General features: G+C 37.6%; 1 protein-coding gene across 2 annotated transcripts in view; it reads left to right on the top strand.

Moving 5' to 3' along the window:
* Positions 1-579: 579 nt before the first annotated feature.
* The window catches only part of GPR63 (G protein-coupled receptor 63), a 44,954-nt gene continuing 18,791 nt past the window's right edge, over positions 580-26,742 (top strand). For both annotated transcript variants that reach the window (XM_045844198.1, XM_045844197.1), the window contains exon 1: positions 580-813. The gene's annotated coding sequence lies outside the window, so the exon portion shown is untranslated. The remainder of the gene's footprint in view (positions 814-26,742) is intronic.

Here is a 26,742-nt window from a genome sequence, read left to right as displayed (position 1 = left end):
TTTAGTTGTTCAGTCTCCTGAACTCTTGGGGGAGGTCTTCATTAATGTGTTAGAGTTAAAGGAACAATAAGCAGGAAACAAGGAAGGAAACGCAGTTCCACTGGCTTTGGGGGTGCAGGCCAGGGCAGCCTCATAGGGCAGAGGGAGGGGCGTGTGTGTGTGGGTGCTGGGAGGGTGGGGGGAAGGTAGAAGACAAGACTCAAATGAGGAGAGGGCGATTAGGAAAAGGCTCGAGGTTTCAAGGACCATCGTTGGGGGGCGCAAGCCGGGACGAGGGTGGCTCCACATGCCTGGTCGAGCACTTATACTACCTTTGCCCAGGCTGAGAGGCCACCAAGACCTGGAGGGGAGCTCGGGAAGCAGATAGGGAAGGACGAGTGCAGCATCCCAGGGGCACCCCTGACGGCGGCCTCCGGAATCTCTGTCTCTGCTCCCCACGCTCTTAACTTGCTTCCCCTGCCCCCTCTCTCCACCCCCTCACCTCCCTTGCTAAAACGCGGAGGGCTCCTTTAAGAGGGAGCTTTGATTACCCTGGGGGCGGGAACCCCCAGCAGAACGAGAGGCGGTGGCTCCCAGCCGCGGAGGTCCTCACTTTCTGCTCCAGCTCCCGCCGCCGCCGCAGCTAGGAAAGCCACTACCTCCTCCTCTTCCTCCTCGTCTTTCTCCTTCTCCTCCTCCTCCTTCTCCCCAGCCTGAAGCGTTGTCTTCTGCAGCGGGGGAGAGAAGTGCTATGTCAGGAAAGTTCCGGGAGGCATTGGATGGGGCCACGCTCCCTGCGCTCTGCGGCCGCCGGCGCGCAACCCTTTGTATGAGGTGGGACTGGGGTCCTCGGGCGCCCGGGACAGGTAGCGGCGGGCGGGAGCCCTCTGATCCTCCGCGCTGGGGAGGGGGGTGCTATAGGGCAGAGTGTGTGGCAGAGGAGGAGGCTGGTTAGCCCGAAGTTGTGCGGTAGAAGCTCGGGTTTTCGGGGAGATTTTTGTGGCTGTTCTTGAGTGATTTCAGCGGCCAGCGCCGCACGGCGGAGCCGGCCGGGACTCGGTTTCCCCCGGCCCCACTTCTCCGGGCCTCCCGACGGCGCTTGCCCCCATCCCCGCCCGCCCGGGCAGTGAGGCCTTCTAGGAAAGCTGGAGGCTGCAGGTTGGCTGCCAGTGCCGGAATCCTCACCGCAGGGCTCGCTCCCCGAGACGCGGAGCACGGAGTGAAGGAGGGGATGGAATCCTCTTGAACTTTTACACCGTGGTCTCACCACTCTTTGCGGGTGATATTCACCTCGTTTGCCCAATTGGGAAGGCTCCTCGCGAGCTCCGAGAGTTCGGAGAGGTTGCCTCTGGCAAGTGGGTAAGCTTGCGGCGCTGTGAGTCTTTTCTGCCTCGGTCGGTGTTCAGCGCCGCCCTGATTTTCGTTCTCCCTCCCCCGCCCCTATTGCTTTTGGGATTTTTTTGTTTGTTTGTTTTAAAGAAAAAATATCCTAGAGGCCCAGCGTGCTAAGCAAACCCACTCAGCAACATATCTTTCTGAAATTTGCACACCCACCCCCCCACCCAGCAGTGGCCCGAATTTTCAAAGTGATCGTGTAGTCCCTGATTGAATATTTAGACTTGGTCCTCCACACTTAGGAAGTACAGGGAACCCTGTAAAAGGTATGCAGGATTTCTCAGTGATTAAGATGAGTTGTTAGCCATATTTTAAATAGAAGTTTCTTCTTCTATTTAAAATAGAAGTTTCTCTGTATTTGTTGATTTTCATTGTCTTAAGTTAATAGCCTTCACCTAATTTTAGGAGTATTTTCCTAAGAATCATGAATAAAACCGTATGTTTCTTGCATAATTTAACATTGCTTCTGACAGTTTTACCGTCGGATGCGGTATCTAGTACATGTAATTATTTGGTGAAACCTGATATGTAAGTACATTTATGACCCAAATGGGTGTTTTCTTTTTTCATGTGTTGTGTGGGTGACTGAAGCCTATTTTCTCACATCCCTAGGTCTACCACACCTGTCTGTTCCTATTTCTGTCTTCTCCACTGATGCTGTGTATGTCTGGTATCAGCTAGAAATCAAAGGTGCTGATGAAAAGTCCCTATATTTTGTGAAGCATTGTAATGGCCCAAATTTTAATGACATAATTGATTACACCATCCAAATTATTTTGAAAAATAAAAATAGAATGTGGGAGCTTATTTGAAGAAAAGAGTACCATGAAGTAGTTAATCAAGTATATGCTTTACATATAATGTTGTGTGTGAAAAATATACTACCAAAATAGGGACTATTGTGGCTAACACCTCGCTTGCAAATGGGAAAGGAGTGAAAGAAAATTATTCCAGTACAACCATTAATATTAAAGCAGTGTATTTAGGATATAGATTTTATCTCTGGGCACAGTTTTGTCACTGTGCTGTACAGTATACCGGAACTGAAACTTTTTGGAAAGAACTCATAATTTCAAGCATTTTCTGAAAATTTGCAGCAAACTGAACATTCTTGGGGAAAAATTCACTTAGAAAAAGGCACATACTCAAAACCCTAACTACAGTTACCCTAACTACAGTTACTTTTACCTGAACTTTGCTGGACTCCAGGCAAGTAAGTACTGTATTCAATAAGAATTGGAGTTTCTAAGGTAGATGTGATGTAGTTCTTGAATTGTATTGATTAATGAGTCCCTTGAGATTTATATGTGATTTATTTTGATTTGAGATGATTTGCTTTGTGAATGATTCTTTTTGAAAGTAGTGTCACAACATATAAAATCTCTATCTATATGTATCCATCTAATATATGTAAAAGGGAAATAGTACATAATATTTATTATATATAACATATAATTATATGTAATAATAATACATTATATATAACAGTGAAGAATTCAGGGGCTTGATAATACAGATACATTGAGAAGAGCAGATCTAAAAGATAAAAAGCTAAAAATAGTTACTGTTAGAGCTTGTCATCTCTTCCGCATTTTCATGAAATCAGTTAAAATATACTGTTTCCCAATATTTTCTTATTCTGGTGCAGAGCTTGGACCAGGGAGTCATATGCCAAGGATCCCCAATCAAACATTTATTGACACGGACTGAGTTATTCCATCGAAGGACGATTGAATCAGATATTTCTTAACCTTCAGCAGAGGAATCCCTAGGTTGAATTTACCTTGTTTCTTTTAACACTTCGAATGACCTTCAGGGCATTCCCCATTGGTCTGGGCTTACAGCAAGGGTGTCTAACCTGTGGCCCAGGATGGCTATGAATGCGGCCCAACATAAATTCCGTAAATTTACTTAAAACATTATTTAGTTTTATTTCTTAGATATGTACATTTTCTATATTAGTGATCATAAACTTGGGACCTGCTTGATGATTTTAAAAGATTATCAAAAGGGCTGCTGCATAATTAAGGTTATTATGTAAAAGAGTTTTTTGCTTTTCTGTGGTGGCGAATAGCACGAAAATTATGCACGGACCTTTTTTTGCTCATCAGTTTTTGTTAGGGTTTTGTGTATTTAATGTATGGCCCAAGACAACTCTTCTTCCAGTGTGCCCAGAGATTCCAAAAGATTGGACACCCTGTCTTAGAGAGTAGATCTCAAAGGCATGGGGAGGCAAACTTTGGGAAAGTTTTGGTATTACAATTTGTGCATTGATTTCCTAAGTATTTGATTTGAAAGAGGTACCCATTAATGCTTGGAAAAATAAAACCTATATTAAAATTTTAAGAAATTTGGATAGGCATGGAAGGAGAAATTTAATGTTACATGGTAACTAACACAAGGTCAAGAGCAGAGTGTTTGTCTGGAGGGTGTTAGGTATGTAATTTTAAGTTGTGGGAAAATTGAGCATGTTTGGAAGTAATAGAGCAGTGTGAATAGAGAAAGGAAGATTGAAGATAAGGGAGGAATAATAGAATTTTTATTTGAAGTATTTATTATGGTAATTTTAAATGTCCACAGTTTCTTTGTTACTGTCCCATCAAGAGGTAGAGACTAATTCTCTTCCTTTTTTTAGGGGCCGAACTTAGTGATTTATTTCTAAAGGATTGAATGTGGTAGAAGGGATACTATGTACTTTACATGGTGAGTTTAGAAAATAAGTAGTTTTTCTTGGCTCTCTCTTCTAGGATTTAGCTATTGAAACCCAGTTACCATGCTGTGAGGAAGCCCATCCCACATGGAGAGGGCACCTGTAGGTATTCCTGTTGAGATCTCTGCTAACAGCCAGATCAACTGCAAGATATCTGGATGAGGAAACATGCAAGATGATTTAGCCATTCCTTACTGAGTAAAAACCATCCAGTGAATCTGTTAAACCCTCAGAACTGAGGTAATGATAAAAATTGCTGCTGCATTCCACTGAGTTAGGAGAGGTTTATTATGGAGCAATAGACAGAATATTTTTGAGTACTCCCTGTATACCAGGCACTGTGTTAAAGATGGAGCGTATAAAGATGTTCAACATCAGATCTGTTCTCTCTGTCCTGAAAGAGGTTTAAACCTAATAAAAATATTAATTGCATAATCCTATAATATGTGTACACTTTCAGTAATAAAGTGCTCAATTGATAAGAAGACAAATACCTATAATACAGGGCTCCAGTCACTCAAGCAAAGCTCTGAGATATTAATACATTCCACAGCTGAAGCTGCTACATTTCAGCATATGTAATGAAAATTAGAAATGGGGCAGAAAACTGTGCCTGAACAATGATTAAAAAAGAAAGAAAGAAAATGGAAGGAAATAATTTTTTAAAATGATTTTTTTGCTTTAATTTGCTAGCTATTTACCAGAAATGTGATTATTTTTGCTACAAATGCCCTTTACTCATTGCATGTAGCAATTTTTTAAAGCTATGACATGTGTGTATTTAGGGTGATTTTTTAGTTGTTTACTTGAAACAGACAGTAATGTGTTTCCCAGAGTTTATGTTGTATGTCTTGGGCTCTAAAAAAAATAGCATTGGAAATGTTTGACTGTGAGCCTGAAATCTCAGACTTTCAATATTGATGGGATCTTGGTCAGTTATAGTTAAAAGTTTCCTGGGAATTTTCTGTTCAAGGTCAGATGTGGCCTTAATTTCAACTGGATACTCCACATAATAGGTGCTTTTGCAGCCACAAAACATGCAGAACATTCCAAATAATTTGCAGTGTGGGCTGCCCAACATGGTTTAGCATTTAGTTGGCTTGAGGCAGCTTGCCATGCTTGTAAAAAATGGTTTCTGAAGCTGACAGACAGCGAGCTGTTTTAGTCTTTGAGTTTGACACATAGGATAAAGTGCCTTTTAGTTTCTGTGCCAGTAAATGTGGACAAGATTGGTAAGAGTAATTTGTTTCCATTTCTGTCTATGTGGCAGAAGATTAAAAAAACTCAAGCATGAAACCCTAGCTTATTATACTAGAAAGTTTCTTCATGTTAATTAAAAATGTAGTGAAGAGTTAGAAGGTTGAGTTTTACCATAGTTTTTAGGTCTCGGGCAAGAGCGAATGTACATTCATAGTTAGGAGGATAATCTAGTAGTCACCTGTTAAAATTAATAACAACACTGTTATTTTCATCATTTCCTTCAAGTGGGAATGCTGAAGAATTTATGTCCTCCCAGGCCCAATTTAGGTTAATAAACACCCCCAGCCAGATACTGTACCAATCACCTGGCATATATGTTAATCGATCTTAGATAATTTTCAGTCAAAACCATTATGTATCATTATAGTTGCAACCTTAATTTAACCTTTTGAGGTTTTTGACCAAAGCTTATAGTTAACTATTTTTCTTTCATTTAGTTTTCCAAATCTGTGTCACTAAAGCATTTGAAAAATATTTTTGGCAAAATTTTTTAATCCTCACAAGAGGGTATATTTTTACTGATTTAAGAGCAGAAGAGAGAAAGAAACATCTATTGGTTTTGATTCCCATATACTCCCTAACTTAGGATCGAACCCATGACCTAATTATATGACCTTGACTGGGAATTGAACCCGTAACCTTTTGCTGTGTGGGATGGTGCTGCCATCAACTGTGCCACCCAGCCAGGGTTAGGCAACTTTTTCTTTTTATCATGAAAATTTCTAAGGATCTGCCTTGGGCAGGTGGTACAAAATGAATACAGTTCTTTATTGTAGCTGTTAATCTTCCAAAGGGAGGTCACCTCTTTCTTTTTAAACAAAAATAAATGTATGGGTAATTTTAGAGAAAGAATATTTTCGGGCATTTAAAGATGCTGGAAGTTTGGGTCAGAATAAGGGTTTCAACTAGAAGTTATGTAGGGATGAGTTAACGTCTGTGCCGGGTGTTCCCACGTGCGTGGCCGAGGGTGTCTGCTGCAGGTTTTTTGATCTGAATGAATCCTGGAAGAATGTAGATTCAAAGCGAGCTGATGTGGAAAGGGGCTATTCCAGGCATAGCATCCATTGCCTTCCAGAGGGGAAAATGTTTGCCTAATAAGATTACTTCTAATAAAATTTATTCTTTTCTTCATTTAAGCGTGTTTTTTCCATTTCCTCCAGGCTGTATACGAAGTAGGCTGTTTTCCTGCTCTATTTTGATTAAACTTGCCCAATTGTGATGCCTTCTAGAGTTTCACAGTACCCAGCACTGGCAAAAAACTTGTTCTTGAATTCTTCAGTTCATTCCAACCTCTTTCTTTCTTTAAACATTTTGAATTCTGTAATACATATTATGAATTTTGTATTTGTTTAGATAGGCTTTGAGTAAATTTGTTCATACTTAAGGGTGTAATGATGTTAGGAACTTCTCATTTTTGTTTCCATATTTCGTGTATAGTTACTAGTATAAGGTTTCAAATCTTTCTTCTTTTGGTGTAATAGATATTTTTTTTATCATGGAAGTAACATGTTTATTAAAGAAAATTTGGAAAATTCAGACAAGCAAAAAAATGAAAACAACAAACAAAGCAAAGCAAAAATACAACAAAAAGGGGGAAAAAGGGAGAATTATGTCTAGAGATAACTATTGTTAACATTTTGGTGTATATTTTTATATATAGAGAGAGAAATACTATGATACTTTAATTTCTAAAGATGACATTTTTACTATATATATTTTTCTAATTTTCACACAAAGAGGAACCATATTCTATATCATTGAATGACCTTCTGTAATATATTTTGATACCAAATAGTACTTTATTTCATGGATGTGTCATAATTTATTGGGGATATGCCACCATAGTATCAGTCAGGTTTTCCTTCCTTTTTCCCTCTCTTATCAGCAGTGTCTTACAGCTCAGTTTTTGTGCACATCTACGATTATTCCTTCTGAGTGAAGCCGTAAAAGTAGAATTTTTCAGTAGGGGTAAAAGGCATTGATTTTTTCATTGACCTGAGGGCCTTTCATTATTCTCAATATTAAATCTATAGACTTACTCATGGTTTTCCTTCATCACCTTCTGTAGTTTTTTTGGCCAGTGTAATATGAAAGATTCAAGTTAGTATTTGAACCCAGACCTGGCTGACTAGGGCTTCATCCAAATGGAGTAACCCTAAATATTTACAAAGACTCAGCTGCAAGGTCTTGCCTCAGCAGCAGACTGCCCATTAGTGTTCAGTCATAGCTGTAAATGCTAGTTCCCAGCAGTTGACACTGTGCCCTGAGAATGCTCTCCCTCTCTCACTTTCGGTCTCCTTGCTGTATTACCATCTGACCGCCTGCTCGCATGGACTGGTACTGATGCATACATAATTGCTGTATGGTTGAGTGAATGAATGTTGTTTCCTGTATAGTCACAGCTAAGATTTAAAAATATTCTGTTTTCTGTCCTTTGCTGCCAACTCCTGGACTCTTAATGTTTAGAAAGAAATTGGAAGGCTTAAATTCATAGGATTTAGCTTTGAGCCCAATGGGGGTATGTGTGTTTAATATCTATATTTTATCTATATATTTATCTATAGCTTTCTCCCTTTCTGTCAAAAATAGAAAACTTTATTGTAGCCAGAAATTACCTTTTAAAACCAGGTAGGTATCGTTCCGGCTACCACAAAAACATGATCATGCCCAAGAACAAAACTAGGGATATAAAATGGGCAAAAACTAGGCAAAGGACATTTGTGCAAACTGAAGGGCTGACGGTTAAATGTTGGGAGAAATCTCTCCCCTTCATTTTTATAAGTAAAGTTATCTTTAGCTGTGAAATAGGACCCTAATGAATGCAAGGTCACACATTTTCATGTACATTTTTTATTTTTAGAATTTAGTGTTGGCTGTAAAGGAAAGAGAAACACAACGCTCCAACATTTTCGGGGCCAGTATTTTTTTTCAGACATTGTCTCCTCTACTATGACAGTCACCTTTCCTCCTTTCTCGAAGACCGAGGTTCTCTGTTCCCTTACTACCTGGCACTTACCCCTCTTCTAGCACGTGCTACTTGACCTTGACTTTTTTCTTTGATACTAATACAGTAATACAGGATTCTCTATAGGTTGAGATTGGCTCGAGAGATCTCTCTCTGACTATGAGTTGGACCTATGTATTATTAATGTTTTGAAATATCTTTTATGAATAGCATTTAGCTGGATCTTTGCTTTTAACTACAGAGTTTAGTTATTATACTATTTAGAATGAAGATTGATGTATTTAGATTTATTTATCACACTGTTACATATTTTTCTGCTTCCTGTGTCTTCCTATTCTCCTTGCTTTGTGGGGGATGGATTTTCTTCCATTTTTACTGTTTTTATTTTTGGGCTATGGGACTGGCTATACATTTTATGTCTATTTTAGTAGATACCCAGACAATTTTCCTTTGCATACACATCTTAATCTAAAGTTAGTATCTTTGCCTTCTGTTATGAACTGAATTGTGTCCACTCCAAAATCCATACGGTGAAGCTCTAACCTCTTTGATTGATTATATTTGGAGACAGGGTCTGAAGGTAATTACAATTACGAAAAGTCATAAGAATAAAGTCCTAAGACAGTAAGACTGGTGTCCCTAAAGAAGAGAAGAGACTCCAGAGATCTCATTCTCCTTTTCTATGTGTGCATGGAGGAAAGGCCGTGTGAGGACATAGTGAGAAGGCAGCCATAAGTCAGAAAGAGAAGTCGGGACAGAAACCAACTCCAAAACTCCTTGGTCTTGAACTTCTAGCTTCTAGAACTGTAAGAAAATAAAGTTGTTTAATCCACCAGTCTGATGTTTTGTTAAGAGTAGCACAGGCAGACTAATACATTCTCCTTTTTAAAAATGCAAATCCTAAGAATACTTTAACCCTGATGATATCCATTTCCAACTTATGTGTCACTGCTGCTGACCATTATAGTTCTAGCATGATTTTTTTCTCTTAATAAGCTAGACATTACTATCATGGTGGTATATAGTGTCTGTTATATTTAGCCATATATTTATCAATATTTTTTCTAACCATTCCTTTTTGTATATCAGACCTTCTCTCTGGGATCATGTTTTTTCCTGCCCAAAGTACATCCTTCACTTTCCTTTACTGAATGTGTGTGTGTATATGTGTATAAAGGACACGGTGAGGGTGCAGGGAGACAGAGAGAGAGATCAAGAAAGAAAAGAAACGAGATTTTGTTTTTGTTACAGTCCTTTTATTTTACTTTCTTTCTTGAAAGAGGGATTCCCTGGGTATTGAACTATACTTTGACAGTTATTTTCTTTCAGGACATCAAAAAGTATCATTCTGTTGTCTTCTGAATATTGTTGTTGCCAGTATAAATGAAGCAGTCAAGCTAATTACTTTTCCTTTGTGGGAGAATCTTTTTTTCCCTCTGGTTTCTTCAAATACCTTTTAAAGATATTCAGATAATCTCCCTCTCCTTAAAGATTCTTAAAAATTCTCTCTTTCTGTGTCTCTACCATCCTTTCCTTTCCCTGTCTCCCTCCTTCCCTTTTTTGATTCTGAATTTTCATTCTGATGTTTCCAATATGAATGAAAAAAGTCCTGATTGGCATTAGATAGGCTGTGATTGAGAACTGGCATCTTTCAGGGATTCTGAAAAGTTTTATGTATTATCTTTTCAAATATTTCCTGTTTTAAATTTATAATCTCCACTGAGATTCCAATTGCATGTTTGTTAGACCATCTATATTTATCTTTTTTGTCTGTTACCTCTTTTATGTCTTCCGTTGTTTTCTCTTGATTACATTCAGGAAAAATTTCTTGTGTTCCTACTTGCAGTTTACTAATTCATTTATGTCTAATATTGTACTTTGTTGATATAGTTTTTAATATTAGTTGTTATATTTCTTATTTCTAAAACATTGATTCATTTTAATATCTGCTTGTCTCCTGCTCACAAGTATCAACCATTTTATAAATTTTGATGCTCGTTGTCTAATGACTTCTGTAACGGAAGTCTCTTGGTGGATCTGTTTGTCTTTTTTTTTTTACCTCCTCTTAATCACTCATGTTGCTTTAATCATTTTGAGATTTTGTGGTTTTTGATTATAAGCTGCTCCCTTTCCTCAGAACTCTATGGTAATTTTTTCAGGCCTGGGTTAAAGGCAAATTCCTCCAGAGGGAAAAATATTTTGCTTTTCCTACTGTCTTGGGTGCTCTACTGACCTGGGCAAATTTTAAATCAAATTTGTGCTTGGAGATTTCTCTTTCTTTCTTTTTTTTTTAAATCTCAGGACTACTTTATGATTATAAATGTTGAGAGGGAAACTACTTGCCTTTTTGGCTTGGAGAAAGTTATTTTTTGTTCATCTTTAATATAGCAGAAGTGGCCCTTTTAGTTCTGGTTGCTATTGGAGTCCTCTGACAAATATTATACTTCTGTAATCCCAACTCAAATGATTAAAATTTAACTATGCTAAAGAAATTAATTTGTTTCTGAGATTACAGACAGCAATAGAAACAAAATTGTTTAGTTAGCCTGCACACCCTAACTAACCGCTGCATGGTGTTTGCTGTGGAAAAGAAAAGGACGTGCACGTGTCAAGATTAGATGGCCAGTGCTCGCTTTTCTTTTCCCATTTAACTCCGGTTTTATAATGTATCGTTTCCCTCTGCTGATCAATTTAAAATTTCTGTGTAGGATATTGGTATCAGCACTTTCTCTTTCTAAGCCCTAAACATGATCTTGTTTACCTTTATTTAGTATTTGACTTGTATTTTGTTCTTTAGAAGTTAGTGCAGACATCTTGTTTTAAATTACTCGGTTATATCTGGTTGCATCTTCCAACTTGAAAGACACTGCTGGTCACATTTAGTTTTCTTTTTTTCTCAGAGTTCTGGGCTTTGTCTTTAAAACAGTAGTAGGGGAAGTGAAAAAACCACCCATGGGCTTCATTGCAGTGGTTTATACTCTTAAAAGCAAGTTAAAGATGGCATACTGTAGGGTTCTTCTGGGTAGGTTCACTTTTGAAAAGTAGTAATTAATGTGCTTTTTTTTTTCAAATGGTTACATCTTGGTAAACATTTTAAGAAGCATTTAGTTTTTATCTTGTTATTATAACATACTCAATTTTTTTCTTTAACCCTACATGATATGGATATATGGTACAGCCTTGTAAAGAACAGTTAAAGTAGAAAGAGTTTAAGGATCTCAGCATTTATGTCACTCAGAACTCAGTTACTGTGCATTAGCAATAAAAACTTAGATACAGTGGTAAAATGAATCCAGATTTTAAAAAAAGACTAACTTGATTACTTCTGGGTAATTATTCTGTTTATCATATCATAATTATACATGTCATAAAATTAAGCTTTTACTATTCTCTTTGCTCTTTTTATGGAATAGTTTTTCTTTTGCATTATGAGTTTTGAAGTCTTTTTTTTCTGTCTCCACATCTTGCATAGGATGCACCAGAATAGAAATGATATCTGCAGCTCACATAGTAGAATTTCATTCGTGGAAAGTCTTTGTTCATATCTAGATTCTAGGTTGGAATAAAGTTCCAGGAACAGATCTTTCTGATAATAATTATTATTTTTTTTAGTGGATAAACAGGGAACATTCATATGACAAGCCACATTACATAAAGCATCCATTTAGTTTGTGGCCCTTGCAGAAATGGAATTTTCTATTTCTCTGATATAATACAAACTTGCAACTTGGAGTGATCATTTTACCAAATACTGTCCCTCTCAGAATCTATTCTGCTTCTTCTACTCAATTCCAACATAATCAATATTCTGTATATAAGAAGAATTTTTACATTTGTTTCATCAGCCATTAGACAAACTCTACATTTGGGTCATTGTAGCATGATGCTTCTTGCTGTTATTGAATACATACCGAGTGCACACACACGTGTGCCTGTACACAGCACTTTCTCATAGACCATATCTGTTAGGAGAAATTAAATAAGGAGTGGTCGTACATCAAGTATAATAAAATTTTCTGGAAAAATTTCACATAGTATAAGCAGTGATATTTATATAGCAGTATTTACTGCTCTTTCCCCTTTTTTGTGTAAGAGAAAATCCTGGAATTGCAAATCTGACTATTGCGTGTGTAGTTGTCATTGGGCCAGGGAATTCCCTATGGGTCCTTGGTCTTACCAGCTATATGTCAGTTGCATCAGCACTTTGTGAACTGGCAGAGCTTCTGCTGATGCTTTAATCTCTGAGCAGAGGACCAGAGGACTAGCAGCAGGCACCTTACTGCATGGCAGCATCATTGGAACACTATCAATGGGTAACCCAATTACGAACAAACAGCACAACCTCACCCCAAATCCTTTCTCTCGTGGTTTTGTGATGCATAACAAGAAATTGTTCCTTGGCATTTAAAGTACATCCATTTTTACCTTGATTTTTTTCATTTCTAAAGGTTTAAAGTGAATGTTGCAGGTTTTTTTCTAAAACACTTCTTTGCTAAGACATGATTTTTAGGTGGTGGGGGGCAGGGTGGGTGTTGGGAGGTGATATATGCAATGCTTTGAATGACAATTATGTAACCCTTTTTACTAGACCAATTCCTCCCCATTGTTGGATTCACTGCAAACTTGATTGAAACTTGAAATTTAGAAATAACAGATATGCAAATAAGGTTGGATTGTAGGATGTAATCATTTTTATACAAGAACTCTTCTCTATGGCAAGATTTAGTAGAGAGTCCTTTAGCTAGTGAGTTTTATAACTGCAAAACCAAAATATACTGGTTTTCAGCCTAGTACTTTAGGATTCATCTGAGTGGATAATATACTGTCCTAGAACATGAGATTTGGAGATTGTTGCAAGAAAATATGGACATACAGATGAGAAATTAGGCTTTCTCTGTTTTCTACTCTTGGAGCATCCTGAGGTTTTCTTCACAGCACACATACCATGGTATAATCCAGTGGTTATTTTGTATATGTATGTACATTTATGTATGTTTGATATAAGTCAGGGATTTTCAAAGAAATAGAACCAAGGAGATAGATATGAGTTATTACAAGGAATTGGCTCACATGATTATAGAGGCTGAGAAGTTCCGTGATTTGCCATCTGCACGCTGGAGACACATGAAAGCCTATAGTGTAGTTCTGAGAGCTGGAAGGCCAATGGCTGAAGTACAGGCTGAGGGTAGCTAGGTTTGTTCTAGCTCAAATAGGCAGAGTGTGAACTCCCCTTTCCTCCATCTTTTTGTTTTGTTTAGGCCTTCAGCAGACTGGATGATGCCCATCCCCATTGGGGAGGCAGTCTTCTCTACTCAGTCTACCCGCTCAAATGCCATTCTCATCCAGAAAGACCATCATACACACCCAGAAATAATGTTTTATTCAAATACCCTGTATTCTGGTCAGGTCAACACATGAAATTAACCATTACAGTGAGTATCTCCATTAGACCTGTGAATTACATATCAAGAGATACATGTTTTGTTCTGCATTGTATGCTCTTCTTAATCAGAAGCTGGCTTAGAACAGGTGCTTGATGACTATTAAAAGAAGGAAGGAAATAAATTGGAAGAAATGTATAAGTCAAGTTGAAAAGAATATGTCAATGATTTAGGTAATACACATGGATAGTATGGTTGAAGACTGAGGATCGCAGCCAGATATGCAAGTGACATCAGTTGGCACGTGATGACTGTTGATGTTTTCTGTCTTTATTGGGTGGCCGTTTTGAATACTCAAACTAAAGTCTTACTTTATTCTAAGTATTCAAAGAGATTTGAATACTAAAACCGAAGTCTTACCTAATAGATGTTTGCACCCTAAGTATTTTAAGTATGGCCTTTAGATTTTTCAGAATCTTTCCAAGTTAACCAGAGTTATTTTGATTATGGTCAAGGAGAATTAAAGTCAAAGAGATTTGCCATCATTTCTGAGAATGAGCCAACATTGCTCTTCAACATAATATTTGGAAATGGTATAGTAAAAGTAGAAAGATCTTTAATTCTTTGCTGCTTCTCTTACACTATTTTTTAGCTTTCCACTCATGAAAACCTTTGATGCAGTAGTTCCCCCTTATCCACAGCGGGTGTGCTCCAAGGCCTTCAGTGGATGCCTGAAACCACAGATAATTCCAAACCCTGTATGTGCCATGTTTTTTTTCTATACAGTCATACAAATGATAAAGTTTAGGTACAGTTGGATCTTAACAACAACTAATAATAAAACAGAACAGTTATAACAATATACTGTAATGAAAGTTATATAAATGTGGTTTCCTCTCTCAAAATGTCTTACTGTACTAACTCCCCTTTTCACTTAAAGGAAACACTTTATGGCTTCTCGTTGACATTGCCAGCATCACTACTCTTGTGCTTTGTGTCCATTATGAAGTAAAATAAGGGTTACTTGAACACAAACACCAAGATACCACAGCAGTTGATTTGATTACTGAGGAAGCTACTAAGCAACTAATGGGCAGGTAGCAAGTACAGGGAGGAGGACATGCTGGACAAAGCTGCCCATTACATCATGGGTAGGATGGAGGGGGATGGTGCAAGACTTCATGGCACTACTCAGCATGGTGTACAATTTAAAACTTATGAATTGTTAATTTCTGGAATTTCCCATTTAATATTTTTGGACCACAGTTGATTGCAGGTTCTGAAACTACAGAAAGTGAAACTGGATAAGAGGGGACAGGTGTAATTCCATACATCTCTTATGTTTATTGGAATTTACTATGGTAATGAATTAAGTTTACATGTAACAATACCAAGGATTTTAATGTCTTTTTTAAATAAAAAAATATATACAAAATATGGTTGACTCTTGTATATAGAGGCTATTTGAAGTCTCTGGTAATTTCATTAGGGTATTCTGATTTCACATTCTCTGAAATTTTTATTGTACCATAGGAGAACATGTATCTGGTTGATGTGGGGAGGCAAGGTGGTAAGGTGGTGAGGTAGGGAGTCTTACACACTGTCTTATGCTAAGAGATGATGTTTGAACCATCTTAGGCAGTGACATTACCCAGATGTACAGGAAATAAGAGGAGACCATGGCATAAGCAGGTGTATCCCCCATTTGTTTTTAGTAGACAGACAGCATGTCCTGTGGATCTCCAACAGTTAATACAGTACCTGGTGTGAGGTTGAAGTCCTGGCCATCTTGGTTGAAATGACCCGCCTGGAGCTCTCAGGACAGTCATAGTCAGCAGCAGCAGGTGTTGTGAAAGAGCAGGTAAGCTCTAGTTAGTTGCATCTGGAGACAGGAATACACTGGGTGTGGTGGTTGTGGACTGTTTCTAGGAGGCCTAGGAGGGAATATATAGACTTCCACTATGTTTGAATCACTGAAAGTACAAAGAAACTACATCTCTTTTGCTCTGCAAAGAGATTATTGAAGGTCACTCTTCTGAAATAGAGGGGCCAGAAGCTGGAGTGGAGGTGATCAGAGGAAGAGAAGGAAAAGTATATCAAATTCTCAGTGTGGAATCTTGAAGTGAGAAACAGGCTTAAATTCAGTTTGGAGTGAAATAGGGACAATAGTCACTTGCAAGAGTGACAGGGTAGAATCCTCAGTGTCACTGAAGTGCCGTGTTGTGGAGGACGTGGTTTTCTTTTCTGGCTGCATGGAGTTGCTGCTCATATTTGCTGAGCACTGGCTGTGTGTCAGGACTTGACATCTGCCGCAGTATTTAACCCTGACAACAGCTTCATGAACTAGGGTGCACTACGATCACCTTCATTTTTCTGACGAGGAACCGAGAAATCAGCCTGTGCTATAACATAGTGTGTAAATGGCAACCAGCTGCTCTGACCACTGCTAAGGTGGACGCAGTGGGTATCTGGAGGCAGAGCATGGAAGTGCTCACTAGAAAGTATCTTGTGGCCCTGGCTGACTTTATTTCCTGCAAAGGACAAGCCGAAATCTTTTGTGTTAAGAAGCAGCGGAGAAGAGAGTGCAGTACCAGCATGTTTAGAAGGAATACCAGTTTCATGGAGCTTATTTAAGCTTTCATTGTGCTAACTCTATGACTACTAGAGAAAATATCTAGCCCTCATGGAGACAGGCGTATGGGATCAGATGAGTCAGATTTCTAAAGGGAACAGGTTTAAAAAGTGGAGTGGCGAGTCGGGCTGTGCCCAGAAATTCAGATGACTCTAACGTTGGACTGAAAAATTTTAAACAAACAAATGCAACTATTTCTGAATAGCAAAAACCAAAAACACAGTTTTTTTCTTTTTTAAAAAATTGCATTGTTTCCCAGGGGATATTTGTGGGAACCCAAAGGGTGATCTAGAGATTAATATAAAGCAGTAGGTACTATTTTTTTAATTAGTTGGTAAATATTTGGAAGAAACATGGGGTTCTTTTCAAAGCAATGACTGGATAAATAACTATATTTAAATATTGTGCTTTGGGGGATAACAGAGTTATATTTTACTCATATGTCTGTTTTGCCCTTTGCTGATGAGAGTACCTTTCTTGCATAATAATAGCAGTAACACTTGCCTAAAGGGTAAGGTACATTTGAGTCAATCCTCCTGTCATGGGTTTCCTGAGTTTTAAGTGCACAACAGGCATGGGGAGATAAGCAGGGCAATGCCGATTTTGCTTTCTTAAAATCTTTTCTAAGGAGTAGAGTTTGTTTTAAAGGTTTATGCCTTAGGATAGTTGAAAAGAAATATTAATATATAATATGTGAAAATGTTCTTCAGTGATTTTTTCTTGAATATAAATGAGCTACTCAATTTATTTAAGATTTGAAAAATAAAAGAAAAAATGTATCACCAATAATCCTACTGGTCAGAAACATCTCATGATATTTTGATGTGTTTCTCCCAATCTCTTAAAAATTGAAAAAACGTAGAAAGATCATACTGTGTGTACAGGTTTGGAGTATGATTGCCTCACTCAACATGCTCGTCTTGTGACATCACTCCTCAAAAACATCTTTGATGGCTGTACAACATTCTATTATGTAAATCACATAATTCAGCCTGTTTCCTTAATGTGAACAATTTGGTTGGTTCCATATTCCTGCTGTGATGTACTTGAAATTTTTAACAAGTTTACTGAGATATATTTAACATAATATAAAACTCAACTGTTTCAAGAGTACAGTTCAGTAGTTTTAGTAAGTGGCTCAACCGTTACCATAATCAGTCTAACAACATTTTCTTACCTCCGTAAGATCCCTTGTGCATTTTTATAGCTAATCCCCCTTCTGTACCTAGTCCCAGGCAACCGTTAATCTACTTTCTGTCTCTATACAGTTGCCTTTTCTGAGCATTTCTGTGAGTGGAATTATACAGGGTTTTTTGTGATGGGTTTTTGCTAGCTCTAATATTTTGAGGTTTATTCATGACATAGCATGTATCTGTATTTCATTTCTTTTTATTGCCAACAAGTATTCCACTGAAGAGATGTATTACATTTTGTATATCCATTTACCAGTAGATGGGCATTTAGGTTGTTTCTAGGCTTGTGCTGTTAAGAATAATGCTCCTGTGAACATTCATGTGCATCCGTTGTGTGGACATACATTTTCATTTCTCAAGGGTCAGTACTTAGGATTGGAATTGCTGAATTTTATGGGAGTTTTATGATTAAATACTTGAGAAACTGCCGAACTGTTTTCTGAAGTGGCCCCATCATTTTACATTGCCACCAGCAATGTGGAAGGGTTACTATTTCTCATATTCTCAGCAACACTCGTTACTGTCTTATTTATTATAGCCATGCTAGTGGGTGTGAAATATTTCATTGTGGTTTTAATATGCCTTTACCTGATGACAGTGAAGTTGAGTATTTTTTCATGTGCTTATATCATCAAAGAGGAAGATGTACAAATCATAGGGTCAAAGTTCAGTGAAATTTGGAAAAATGAATACATGTATATAACTACTGCACAGATTGAGAGAATATTATCCGCATGTCAGGAGCACCTCAGAACCTCCCAGAAGCCTCTTCCTGGGTATTCTACTCTTCCCCAAAGGTAACCAATAATTACTAACACCATAGATTTATTTTGCCTGTTTTTGAATGTTATATTAACGGGATAATGATATATATACATTTTTGGTCTGTGTCTTTTGCAGAGTATCGTATTTGTGAGACTCATCAATGTGGTGTGTTGCAGGAGTTTGTCCGTGTTCATGGCCTTACAGGTTTTCATTTATAGGAATGTATCACATTTATTTATCAGTTTTTCTATTGATGGACGTTTTTGCTTTTCTATTATTTGGCTACTTTTAATGTTGCTTCTAGGACTGTGCTTGTACTTGACTTTTGGTGCACAGATGTGAGCATTTCTGTGCAGTGTATATCCAGGAGTGGGTTTGCTGGGTTGTAGAGCAGGCATAACTACAAATTTACCATAACGGCAAACTGTTTTCCACAGACATTTACCAGTTTCTACTCCGAACAGAAATGGATGGATGTCTCATTTGCACCACACCCTGACCAGCACTTGCTGTTTTCTGTCTTTCTTTTTTTTATGAGAAATGTTTCACATTTTTTTAGATAGTTAAGTTTCTTTTCTTTTTTTTTAAGATTTTATTTATTTATTTATTTATTTGGGGAAGGGAGGGAGAAAGAGAGAGAGAGAGAGTAACATCAATGTGTGGTTGCTTCTCATGTGGCCCCCACTGGGGACCTGGCCTGCAACCCGGGAATGTGCCCTGACTGGGAATCAAACCTGCGATGCTTTGGTTCGCAGCCCTCGCTCAATCCACTGAGCTATGCCAGCCAGGTTCTGTCTTTTTAATATAGCCCTTCTGTTGCATTTGTGTCTTACTGTGGTTTTCATTTGCATTTCCCTGATGAATAATGAGGGAGAGGACCTCTCCATGTTTTTGGGGGGGTGTATGTGCATGTGTCTATTTGGATATCTATCTTTGTAAAGTTTTCAGTTTCTTGGTTCATTATTCACTGGATTTGTGGTTTTCTTATAAATTTATTGGCATTAAAATATGTATCTATATTCAGGGTATGAGTCTGTTGTCGATTATTCAGTTGCAAATGTTTCTGTTATTTGGCTTGCTTTTTCATTCTTATTTAAAGATTTTATTTATTTATTTTTAGAGAGGGGGAAGGGAGGGAGAGAGGGAGATATCAATGTGTGGATGCCTCTTGTGTGTCCCCTCTTGGGGGCCTGGTACAACCCAGGCCTGTGCCCTGACTGGGAATCAATTTGATGACCCTTTGGTTTGCAGGCTGGCACTCAATCCACTGAGCTACATCAGCCAGGGCTGCTTTTTTTATCCTTATAATGATGCCTTTGGCCAACTTATTAATATTTCCTTTATATAGCTAATACTTTTGATATTTTATTTGTGTCCTAAAAATAAACTTGACTTGGAAAATTAAGGCTAAGAAACACAAACTTGAGCTAGTTAGAGGATGGTGTTGGTTGTTATGAGGGCTTTTCAGTTTCCTGTTCTCTCCTATTCTAAGAGTGTAGTCCTTTAGAAGTTGTGTCCCCCACTCCGGTGAGCCCTGAATGCTAGCTTCCAGCCCCTTGAGACTGATGGACTCTGCTCTGCTCAGCTTCTCAGTCACCAGCTGCCTTTCTTACTCAACTTGAAGCTTCTCAGCTGCTTTAAAGCCTTTCAGCTGCCACTTTTCAGGCTTTTCACTTTCCAGCTGCCTTGAGAAAAACTTAAGAGCTCGCAATTTAGAATTGTTTCCTGCCTCCAGGAGAGAAGTAAGTATCATTGAGTGCTTCGCATTTCCGTCTCTCTGAGACCGTGGCCTCTCAGATTCTCATTGCTTTGGTAGCTCTTAGATGCCTTCAAAGAGGTTTAAAAAAATGTATCCATTTTTTTTGTTGTTGTTCTTGGTGGGACCATTGGTCTGCCACAGGTTTTGTCTTTGTTTTTGCTGGGAAGAAATATTGGGAATGTTTTCTAAGGCTGTTGATAAAGCTAGTTGAGTTACTGTGAAGTGGCATTTTTATTAGTGGAGTACTAGTTTGTCAGAATTATTTTCATTTTCATTAAACCTTTGAAAATATGCAAGGCAAAAAATAACATTGCAACTTTTTTTATGTTATTGAGACTGAATACGGTTTCAAACGATGGTTAGTCTTTGACATCTTCTCTTTATTAGCCTGTAATTTCTCATTATTTGTCATCAATTTTTAAGAACTGCATAACGTTGCCTGTAAAAATAAAGAATTCATGCATCTGAAGATAAAGGGTTATTACCTTAATGACCTTGGAAAAAGTAGCTTTTTTATTGCTCTTTATATGTTTGAAAACTTTTGAAGGCAAGGATTATATCTGCTTTTCTCTTGTACTCTTTTTTGGTATCTGGCATGTGGTATAGCCTATCTTAACGTGAAGCAGGTTGCATTAAAAGTAGTGCAGAGGTGGCAGCACTAAGCTCATGAAGATTGCTTCCTATGTCTTTTCCTAAGCTATGTTCATTTCCTAATCACTGAAAAATGTCTTTAGTTATTGATTTATATCATTTCATTTAGGAGCATGGTCTCAAGGCTATGAAGCATCCCATTTTTGAGTCATTCTTTCTCACATCTATCCAAATTACTAATATAGGACCAAATTTTTCTTGGTGTTGTATTACTTTTATGGAAGATAACTATCTGTTTGATAAATTTTCACAGATGTAAAAAGGGAATTAAATATATTACTTTCCTTCCATGAAGTTAAATTAATGTCATCCCTAAAGTAAGTATCACGTGTACACACACACACACACACACACACACACACATTCTGAATAGCAGCCTTAGGAGTTGCATTTTGAAACATTTTATTTGTAAGACAGTTTTAGACTGACTTCGGAGTTCTAAAGCATACACCTAAAATGTTTTAAAATCTAAAGCATTCTTCATTCACGTAGTTTACCCAACTCTAACCAATCCTAACTGTTTAGATTTCCAGAAATTATCCAGACTGTTTAATTCTTAGTGAACATTATGAAAATAATGTCTGAGGATGAGAGATAGTGGAATTTTCCTTATCATGTTAGGCATACTTTTTAATTGTGGAAGTACAATTTTACTCCCAGAAATGTTCTTGTTTTAGTCACTGCTCTCTCTTTTTTTTGTTCATTTCATCAACTCTGCATAAAAATAATATCTGCTCTCATGCTGCCTCGAGCCCTCAGGGAATGGTGTTCTGAAAGCAAAAGTGAAACCTTTGGGGAAGGCTGGTCTAAAAATAAAATTCTCAGGGTATTAGACCAGGGGCGTGGGCCAAATTTAGGGACAGCATTTTTCACGTTGCAGATTGTTGTATTAAATGGAGTAAAAGTCTCTTTCTCTTTTCTCAGATGATGAGGGCGGCAGCAAAACATTTTGGAAAGAGCGAGGACTTTAGAGCCAGGCTGTTCTGGGTTCCAGTTTCAACTCCCTGACTAGCTGTGTGGTTGGAGGCACGTCACAGTCTGAGCCTTGGTTTACTTGTCTTCAAAATAGGGACAATATCTGTCGTCTTTGGGATGGTTTGTCAGAATTAGCAGTGATATATGTGAAGGTCTGATACATTGTGGGCGTTGAGGAAGTGGTAGCTATAATTGCACACCTTACATTTTTTTCTCTTATTAAGGAGGAAGAATTTTTTCTCTGTAACATGATGGTTCACAGACTAGAGCCAGGCTACCAAAGTGCAAATCCGAGCTTTGCTATTTATTGGCTGTGTGACTTTGGGCAAGTTACCTAGTTTCTTTGTAGCTCAGCTTCCTCATCTGTAAATGAGAATCATTACGATACCTACCTTCTAAAGTTGTTACAAATATTAATTTTTTAAAGTACCAGACTACTGGCTAATATGTAAGCACTTTACATATTTAGTATTTGATACATAAATAAATGGCTCGAAGCCAACCTTGATTGGTTGTTATTATTAATGAAGGTAATGGGATTAGAGGTGGGACCTGAGGCTGCATGAGGAACGACGGCTTACAGGTAAGAGAAACAAGCCCGGCGAAGTTTAGTGAGATAAAAGCTGACAACTCTGAAGCTGGCACAAGTTCAAATGCTGCTTTTGATCAACAGAAATATCAGAGTGGTGGAGTGCAAGTCTTCGCATAGTCTTTGTTTTAATACAAATTGAGTATCTGGTAGATTCCTGCAGATGTTCACATGTTGCCCCCCTCAAGGGCCCAATGTCATGTTTGAAAAACCACCGCTACTGCTTGGAGATAAATCAAAGAATAAGAGGCATCTTAAAGGTAAAACAAACTAGTAGAGGAGACCCAAGAATGTGTACATGCCTATAAAATGAGAACTGATGTTCTTTTTATGGGACAGTGATTTTTCTCTTTATCTCAAATATTACAGAAATTTTAAAAAGAGAAAGAATAAAAACAGATGGGTTCAGTAATTTCTTAGTGGGAACATTGAGAATCTTTTTATGACTGAGGGTTTTTGAAAGTTCACTACACCTTGTATTCTGCAGACTTCCATTGGCCATGATAGGTATTTCAAGTTGAGAGAAGATGCACAGTGGGGTGTAAGCGCAGTGAATGGAGGAGATAGAATGAATAGTTAAGCTACAGCCCACACGTGCACTGATGTCCTCTACCTGCAGCTCTACCCTGTAGAATAGAGCGGCCTAGCATTTTACCCAAGTTGAAAAATGGAGACCTCTATTCTCAGCAAATCAGAGGGATTTTCTACCTTGTCTTCCAAATCACTGGTATGATCATCTGCTTCATCTAATGTACTGTTTACTTCTTCCAGTGTATTATTTATACAGTGTATAAATAATCCAGTGTATTATTTAGCCTGGGGGATAATTGGAGTGCATATGCTACAAGTGAAGCCCTTGCCTTCTTGATATTTGAAGGCCCACTTATGCTCATGCTAAAGTAAACCCTGCCTTTTGACAAGGCCAATATCTCCATACACAGAACTCCCTGCAAGCTAGCTGCCTTATAGGTGAGACTGTCGGATCAAGCAGAAGAAACCAGTAACAGCCATAGATGAAAAAGCCCACCTGTTCTTTAATCAGAAATATCCACAAGACGTGTGACAAGATGCATACAGTATTACAAAAGAGTGATAAACAGATGTCTTTGAAAGGAACACATAAGTAAGGAATAGAAGAGAATATTAAAAAAAATCCTTAGAGGAGGTTTTGGAAAGTCACGTCTAGAAAATAATAGGATGTAGTAAAATAGGAACAATCAAAGAATAAAGAAGAACTTTTGAAAATTAGACATTTGTTTGCTGAAATTAAAATAATTCAATGAAAGCTTTGAAAGATGACTATAAGGGAATTTTCTAGAACACAGAGCAAAAGGGAGGCAGAAAACTTGAAAGAAGGGCAGAGAGACAGGCTTAGTCAAGTTGGTATGATATCTAAATTCTTGGAATTCCAGAAGATACAACAGTAAGCAAGGAGTTGAAAATGTCGAATTTAATAATAGAAGCTCCTCTTGTGCTCTGGGAAATAATTCAGATCTTCAGACTGATGAGTTCTGAGAGCACAGCAAAGTGGATGAAGGCATCTTTAAATTCAGACCAATTCTTGTGAAATATAAGAACATTCAGGGTAAAGAAAAAGTTCCTAAAATCTTCTAGAGAGAAGTGAGGTTGTCAAGTTCCCATTAGTCTCTGAGCACTTTGCTTTTTGGTATAGTCAGGTACTTCAGCATCACTCGTCTCTTACTTTTTCTGTCCCACACCTGGAGCCCCAGACATTTTTCTAAGAAGCCTTGGTTCTTTTAATGGTGTGTGGAAACCCAGACCTGGATGCTCATTGTGTCTGGAGTATGGCTTCTAGACCCTTTCACTGCATAGAGCTGGGTGGGGAGGGAACATAAATGTGTATATGCTTTATCCTGTGATGCATACAAAATAGTTTTACCAAATGTCAATTATCACAACTGTCAACGAATATATGCTAAGTAAATTTCAGAGTTTCTTTGCAAGTTTTTTTGTTTTTAGAATGTAGGTCATTTATTCCAAGGGCAGACAATCAGAGTACTATGTTCAGAAGACAAAACCTTTCTTCACTGTGGTTACCAATTTGATATAGAGGTTTAGGTTCATTTATTTCTGTGTATATTAAATTGTGAGAGTTTATGTTTTTATCCCTTTATATTAAGTTTGGAATATGTAAAGTATTTAAATATTTCAAAAGTCAAAACTATGTAAAAGTACACTCAGAAAAGACTTTCTAATCTCTATCTTTTCCACCTCAATAGTCCCCCACTTCCCATTTTTGGACTATTCTTCAAAAATAAGCAAATACATACATATATTCATGTTTGTCTTTTATTTTAAGGAGATAGCTTATTATATACACTGTTTTGCATTTTGCTTTCATCACTTTACAATAAAACAGGCGGGACAAAAGTAGGATTATAGTTGTTTGTATGGAAAATAATACGATTAACAAATAGTACAAGAAAAAAGTCGGGCCCTGGCTGGCGTAGCTCAGTGGATTGAGCGCGAGCTGGGAACCAAAGTGTCCCAGGTTCGATTGCCAGCCAGGGTACATGCCTGGGTTGCAGGCCATAACCCCCAGCAACCGCACATTGATGTTTCTTTCTCTCTCTCTCTATCTCCCTCCCTTCCCTCTCTAAAAATAAATAAATAAATAAAATCTTTAAAAAAAAGAAAAAAGTCTGTGTTTTTGTACTCACAACTGCAAATCTACTTTTGCCCACCCCTGTATATCTGGAAATCACTATCAGTTTACTGAAATTATTGATCTTTTTGACAGTGCCATGGTATTCTGTTGTGTGGCTGTGTACAATTTATTTACCTAGCCTCCTTTATGAGCAGTTAATTGGTTTTTAGTATTTTGCTATTTCAATCAGTGTTGCAATGAGTAATCTTATGCATATATAGTTTTGTATTTGTGAAGGTATTTCTTTAGGGTAAATTCTTGGAATTGTGATTTCGAGGTCAAAGGGTAAATGCCTGTAAGGTTTTGTTAGATTTGCAAAATTTCCCTTCAAACAGGCTGCATTATTTTTCCCTTCTGCCAGTAATAGAGTTGGCTAACAGACTTATCACTATCAACTATGTTAATTTTTTTGCCAGCGTTGTAGTCAAGTAATAGTATCTCCCAGAGTTTATAGTGGGAATAAAATTGGGCAGAGCATCTCTATATGTTTGAGGGCCATTTCTGTTCCTTCTGTCAACTGTCTTTTGCCTGTTTTTCTTCTTCTTTTTTGTTTATGTAGATAATCCTTTTATAAACTTTCTTAACGATATGCAACATTCTCATACAGTAAAATACATGAATTAAATGTCTACCTCAATAAAGTTTTAAGTTGTACTCAGGTAACAACCAACAGATAAAGACAGAGAACATTACCAGTTCCTGGAAACTTTTCCTGAGCCTCATTTCCTACTTACCTCTTCCAGCAACAAAGATAGCCACTATGTTGACATTTATTATTGTAGGTTAGTTTTTCCTCCTTTAGAACTTCATATAAAGTGGAACCGTGCACTATTATTGCTGTATATATTTTGCAGTGTGAATATATGAAACTTAATCTTATATTGTTAATGGACATTTGGGTTACTTTTCATCTTTGGCTCTAGGAACAGCCTTACATGTGTCTTGAGATATATATGTGTGTATATGTATACACACACACACACACACACACACATATATATATATATATATATATATATATATTCAAAGTTATATGTAGGTTCAGCTTTAGTAGTATAATCAAACAGAAGTGGTTGAACCAGGCTCTCCTCCCCCTAGTACTGCATGAGGGTTCCAGCTGCTCCAAATCCTCAGGAGCATGTGGATTGCCATTTTCTCTTTAATTCAGTTATTCTAACAGGTGTGTAGTTTTATCTTGTATTCCCCTAGTTTCTAATAATATCAATTACTGTTCATATGCTAATTGTGGATTTGTATATTCTATTTTATGAAAAGTCAATGAAATTATTTTGCTCATTAAAAAAAAGTCAAAAAGAGTACAATACCTCAAAATAAATCTAACCAAGGATGTAAAAGATGTATACTCAGAAAATTGTATGACTGTGAAGGAAGACATTGAAGAAGATAAAAATAACTGGAAGCATATACCATGTTCATGGTTAATAAGAATTAATGTCATTAAAATGTTCATGCTATCCAAAGCAATATATAGATTCAATGCAATTTCTATCAAGATTCTGATGATGTATTTTATAGAACTAGAACAAATATCTCAAAAATTTATATGGAACCACAAAAGGTCCCACACAGCAACAGCAATCCTGAGAAAGAAGAACAAAGTTGGAGGAATCGTGCTACTTAATATCAAACTGTACCATAAAGCCATAGTTATCAAAACAGGATGCTTGGTACTAGATAAAAACAGGCACATAGATCAATGGAGCAGAATAGAGAGCCCAGAAATAAACCCACACCTTTATAGGCAATTAATATTTGACAGAGGATGCAAGCACATACAATGGGCTAAAGATAACTTACTT

Source organism: Phyllostomus hastatus, unplaced genomic scaffold, assembly GCF_019186645.2.
Source record: "Phyllostomus hastatus isolate PE091 unplaced genomic scaffold, TTU_PhHast_1.1 phas_contig_40, whole genome shotgun sequence".
NCBI lineage: Eukaryota > Metazoa > Chordata > Mammalia > Chiroptera > Phyllostomidae > Phyllostomus > Phyllostomus hastatus.
The sequence above is the reverse complement of the archived record's forward strand: the minus strand, read 5'-3'. Positions and strand labels throughout refer to the sequence as shown.